Genomic DNA, 6,274 nt, shown 5'->3' with positions numbered 1-6,274 from the left:
GTTGTAGGAAAATTCCAGCAAAGGTAAGCTCCTCTCCCAACTAGAATGAAAATCCAGGGCACAAGCTCGCAACAAGTCTTCTAGAGTTTGAATCGTCCTCTCGGATTGCCCATCAGTAGCGGCATGAAAAGCGGTACTCATCAACAACTTGCTACCCATAGCATCTTGCAAAGCTTTCCAAAATCTTGAACAAAACCTCGGGTCACGATCCGACACGATCTCCTTGGGAACACCATGGTAACGAACGATCTCTTCAACATAAGCACTAGCAAGACGGTCCAAACTCCAAGTTTCTTTGATAGGGATGAACCTAGCACACTTGGTCAACCTATCCACAACAACCCATACGGCATCCGTTCCACCAATGGTCTTAGGCAAAGCCATCATAAAATCCATGGAAATGGACTCCCACTTCCATAAAGGAACATCCAACGGTTGTAGCAAACCACCGGGTCTCTTATGCTCAATCTTCACTTGTTGACAAGTAAGACACCTTCCAACATATGACACAATGTCACTCTTCATGTTAGGCCACCAAAACTGAAGCTTCAAATCTTTATACATCTTGTCTCCTCCGGGGTGAATCAAATAAGGGGATAGATGCGCTTCATCTAGAACTCTCTTCCTCAAATCAACGACATCGGGCACATACATGTGCCCTCGGTAACGAAGGTAACCTCTAGCATCAATCTCGCAATCCTTAGCTTTCCCTTCAAGAAGCTTGGCTTGAAAACTTTTAAAGGTAGCATCGTCCACAAGGCTATCTAGAATCTCACGGTGAAGAACGGGCTCGGCAACCATAGCACCAAGATAATCAAAACCACTCTCCACAAGTTGCAAACTCAACTTACGAAACTCGGCACAAAGGTCATCATGGAGTACACGGATAGCACTCAAGGAACGAGTCGGCTTCCTACTAAGGGCATCGGCAACCACATTTGCCTTTCCTTCATGGTATAACAGTTCCAAGTCATAATCATTCACCAATTCCAACCATCGTCGTTGTTTCATATTCAAATCCTTTTGGGTGAAGATATACCTCAAACTCTTATGATCGGTGTAGATACGGCAATGGACTCCAATGAGGTAGTGTCTCCACATCTTCAAAGCATGAACAACGGCGGCTAACTCCAAATCATGAGTGGGGTAGTTCACCTCATGAACTCTCAATTGTCGCGAAGCATAGGCAACAACTCTTCTATTTTGCATGAGAACACAACCCAAACCCATCTTAGAAGCATCACAAAACACATCAAAGTCAACTCCATCCTCGGGCAAGGTCAACACGGGGGCGGTAGTCAACCTCTTCTTCAACTCTTGGAATGCACCTTCACAAGCTTCGGTCCACACAAACTTGGTCTCTTTCTTCAAAAGTTGAGTCATCGGTCTAGCAAGCTTGGAAAAATCCTTCACAAAGCGACGGTAGTAACCTGCCAAACCCAAGAAACTACGGATCTCACCAACATCGATTGGACTCTTCCACTCCATCACGGCTTCAATCTTCGAAGGATCTACCATGACACCTGTTATAAATCTATATCTTATTATACTCAACATATTCTTATATGTTACAAATTAATTTAGTCATAAAATTAATTACAAATCTTATGCATGCAAAAATAAATTAAAAGAGAAGAAATCATCATTCTTACATTGATATTTCGGATCAAAGGGCACAAGAGAGTTCTCCTACTCACTTGTTCTTGAGCTCTCCTAAAATGGATGAACAAAAGGATTCAAGTATAGAATCCCTCCCAAGGAATAATACCCAAGATAATCCCTTAAAAGATAAATATTATTTAACTAGAACAATATAAATCTTACTAAAAATTGACCCAAAATATTTATATTGGTCTCCATTATTTCGGTATAGAGAAAAGAATTTTTGGAAGTTTTTATCTCTCTAATTTCTCATAAGATGTAGAGAGGAATTTATTTTTCTTACACTAGAAAAATTATTGTGTAGTATGAATGAAAAATTAGAGAGTAAAAACTCTCTAAATTGGTCTTAGGAAACCGGTGGGAGGAGGGATTGGGGAGCCAATGCATGGGCTTAATTCTCTAATCAAGAAATAGGCATGCAAGGCTAAGTGTTTAAAGTGTAATTATGTTGTTTCCACTCAATAAATTAAACATAATTTAAACACCCAACTCCCTCCAATATTTCGGTCTACATGGGATAAAATGGATTCCATTTTATCTTTGTCAATTTGTCAATTTGTCACATGTCACAAGACATGTAAAATTGTCATGTATTTTTAACATATTAAAAATCAACGTATTAATAAAATACGTCATATACAAAATCGACTTAGTAATTCACAATTACTAGTACCAAAATACTTTACCAATTATAAATTACAACATCTTGTATTTATAATAAATTATTCATTCAGTTCAATTGTTTTCGTAAACAATAATTTTATCTAAGCAATAAAACAATTTGATTACTTAGACCGTGTCTAATTTAATAAGATTACAACGAGACACGTAAATATTACTCCCAAAATCGTCCGTCAATTTTAAGCAATTTAATTGACTCGTATCGTCATACGACCAATTAAATATTCAATTAAGAGTGTTATCCTTTAGGTATGTGATGTGACCATAATTAGCGCATATTTAGCCCCCGAATTAGCCTTGTTCCAATGCTTTTTAGTGCATATTTGGGTCATTTATTATCTTTAGTTCTTTGTTTTGCATATTCTTTGAGATTTTGATCCCTTGGTAGGAAAGGAGTAAGAATCTTGCATTTTCATGGCAAAACGAGACTAAATTGATCGAATCCAATGACCAAGCATCAAGGAGAGATAAGATTAGAAGGCCTTTGTACATATGATAGTAGATGAGCAATGTTGAGAAAGGATCCTTGAGTCCCCAAGGAAATCCCCAAGGAATTTATGAAGAAAAGGGAAGAAAAGAAGAAGAAGTCCTGCTGAGGCACAATCCGTGCGGATTGTCTACAATCCGGCCGTCCTCCACCTGCACAATCCGTGCGGTTTTCCACCAAGACGCTCGGGTTTGGCCACCACAATCCGCCCGGATTCTCTCCAATCCGCTCGGGTTCCATCGCCAGAATCCGCCCGTCCCGACCCCGATCCGCTCGGATTCCTCTACAGCGCTTTTTTCTTCTCCAAGCTACAAAGAAAGAAGCCCTTCCTTCGAAAAATACCGGCTCCTCCTCGCTCAATCTAAAAAGTGTAATTACTAGTTTAGCCCTTAGTTAACCCTAATGCATCCTCCTAATTTCCACTATAAATACCCCATTAGTCTAATTAGAAGAGCATGTTCTTCTTATCAATAATTAGAGTAGTTAATATCAATCAAATCTCTCTTTAGTTTTGTAATCAACAATTAATCAAGTTCTAATACAAGTTTTATTTCCTTAATCTCTCTTGTGTTCATCTTTTATTTTGGGTAATTGAAGATTATTTGGGTTATTATTGGGAGATTGACAACCTCTCAATCAAGCATCAAGTACTTCTTTTATCTTTGCTTTATTATTGGAATCATTAGTAGGTATAATTCTCTTAATCCCTTTTTAGTTATTGTTAATTACTTTCATTTATTCATCATGTTTCATTTTGTTGGTATGATTGACAACCTTGCTAGCATGATCAACATGATAATGAGTGAGTAGTCTCTTAGCTAGGGTTAATGGGTGATTAGGGGAAACCAACATGGGGAATGATTCATGCTTAAATTAATATGCTTTCATGGTTTATTTGTTTGCTTGTTTTGATCTCAACTCATGCACATGTTATGTTTGATGAAATGTTAAGCCTATGAATCCTTGCATTTACCACCATCACCTATCTTTTCAATGAGACTTGTAAGACATAAATCAACTCGAGGCTCATTAGACCATGCATGTTGTTGAGTAGGGAAGATTAAGTCGACTTGTAGGTGTTGTACAATCTAATCGATTCGGCTCCGGGACCCAAACTTTCCTAGGATTGTAAGATATAACCCAACTCAATCCATCACAACAATAATTTCTTGCTTATAATTTGAGAACATGTTTGTATGATCAATTCCCATGATTCCCCTATGACCCCATGACACCCTAGTGCTTTTTAATCAATTGTTTACACCCCTTTTAATTCATCTTGCTTGTTTATTTTCATTGCTATTTTAGTTAGTGACCTTCTACATCAACCCAAATTGTGACACCCCTAAGACACCACTAGTTTCAATAGAAATCTTATTTCAATACCCGTCCCTTGGGATCCGACCTTTACTTGCCTCTTTACTAATTGTAGAGTTGTTTGTGAAGTTATAAATTGTGTTTTGATTCGGACGTGACCCAACGACCACACCTTTAATTGTGAACATGAAACGGACCGATCAAAAATGGCGCCGTTGCCGGGGACGGTGTTAGCTTGATTTAGATTTCTTTACATTGTTATTAGTTGTGTCTTTTCTTTGCCTTGGGGAAGTAAAACTCCTCAAGGTTTGTTCTAATTGTTTTCAAGTTGTTTGATATTTTGCATGTCTAGAAGGTCACAAGGTGATTTGTTACCTTTTGACCGTGAAATTGAAAGAACCTTGACGAACAATAGGAGACTTGCTAGGAGGAATTTGAGAGGTATTAGTGAAGTTGTTCAACCAACTATTGAGTTCATCAACCCTTTTGCAAGAGAAGGAGAGGAGAACCCATTACACAATACCCCACAAAATCAACCTACAATGCCTAAATTCTCGTCACATTCCGTACCCACCGAGGAGAACCTACCCAATGGTACTCCTACACCACAACATCTAACCGGAAATTTTATTGCCAAATCCGCCGTTATCCAATTAGTCGAAAGGAGCCAATTTGGGGGGATGCCTAGTGAAGACCCTCATTCTCATATGGAAACCTTTTGCGACTATTGTGATGCGATTTCTCAAACCGGTGTAACTCAAGACCAAATTCGATGGGTCTTATTTCCTTTTTCTCTAATTGGCACCGCGAAGCAATGGTTAAAGGGCCTTGATAAGGCCACTCTCGGAATAGATTCTTGGAAGAAGTTGGCTCTAGCTTTCTACAAAAAATTCTACCCACCGGAAAAGACTAACATGCTAAGAGCTCAAATTACGGGTTTTAAGCAAAGGGATGAAGAATCTTTGTATGAAGCTTGGGAGCGGTTCAAGGGAATTTGTCGCTCATGTCCTCACCATGGACTTAGCGAATGGTTCTTGGTACAACAATTTTGGAATGGTTTATATGAAGATTCAAGGAACATTCTCAATATGGGATAAAATGGAATGTTCACCGAAGTTGATGACAATCAAACATGGAACAAGATTGAGGAAATGGCGGTCCATAACTCACAATATAGTAGACCTCGCAAGGCTACTAGAGGAGGAAAGCATGAAGTGGACTCCGTTACTCAATTGGGTGCTCAACTTAGTGCTCATATTGACACAATCAATTTGAAGTTTGAAAAAGCTATGGCTAGACTTGAAGAAGTCTCAAAATCACCAAAGCATCATGTTAATGCCATGACGGCATCCTCATCAATCCCAAGTGGGATATGTGAGAATTGTGGAACTTTGGGACATGACCAAAGTAAATGTAGGGGAACAAATGAACAAGTGAATGCTTTCCAAGCATACAAGAGTGGTACCCCTTATTCCAATTATTACAATGAAAACACCAAATTCCATCCAAATCTCTCATACAAAAGCCAAAATGTTCAAAACCCTCAAACAACATACACTCCACCACCCATGAGAAACCAAAATCAAAGACCCTTTTACAATCAAAACCAAGGTTACCAAAATCAAAATCCATACAATCACCAAAATGACCAAGGTTTTGATGTCCAAAAAGCGGTCCTCCAAATGCAAAAGAATCAACAAGATTTTTTCACTCAAATGCAAAAAGATAGCCAAGCAAAGGAAACAACCATCAACAACATCCTAGCTCACACCAAGATGTTGGAAACCCAATTGACTCAACTAGCATCTTCAAGCTCACAAAGACAAAAGGGGCAATTACCACCTCAAAGTAATCCCCCAAGACATGAAACGGTTAGTGCCATTCACTTGAGAAGTGGTACAAGGTATGAAGCACCGAAGAAGCAAGTTGAGGATGAAGTTGTGGAAGCTAGTGATAAGGAAGAAATTGTGCAAAACTCCAAAGATGGAGAATCATCAAAAGAAGAAAGTTCAAAGAAAAATGAAGACAAGGTCAAGGAGAAAGAGCCCATTGTGATTAGACTTCCTTTTCCAAGTCGTCAAGCCAAGCCCAAATTTGATGACCAACTTGGAAAGTTCATGGAAATTG

General features: G+C 38.8%; 1 non-coding gene across 1 annotated transcript; it reads right to left on the bottom strand.

Moving 5' to 3' along the window:
- Positions 1-5,061: 5,061 nt before the first annotated feature.
- LOC141589047 (small nucleolar RNA R71) lies at positions 5,062-5,168 on the bottom strand. Its single transcript, XR_012520001.1, has one exon. It is a non-coding gene; the product is annotated as a small nucleolar RNA R71 (small nucleolar RNA).
- Positions 5,169-6,274: the final 1,106 nt, after the last annotated feature.

This window comes from Silene latifolia, chromosome 6 (assembly GCF_048544455.1).
Source record: "Silene latifolia isolate original U9 population chromosome 6, ASM4854445v1, whole genome shotgun sequence".
Taxonomy (NCBI): domain Eukaryota; kingdom Viridiplantae; phylum Streptophyta; class Magnoliopsida; order Caryophyllales; family Caryophyllaceae; genus Silene; species Silene latifolia.
Note: the sequence above shows the minus strand (reverse complement) of the source record. Positions and strands in the feature narration are given on the sequence as shown.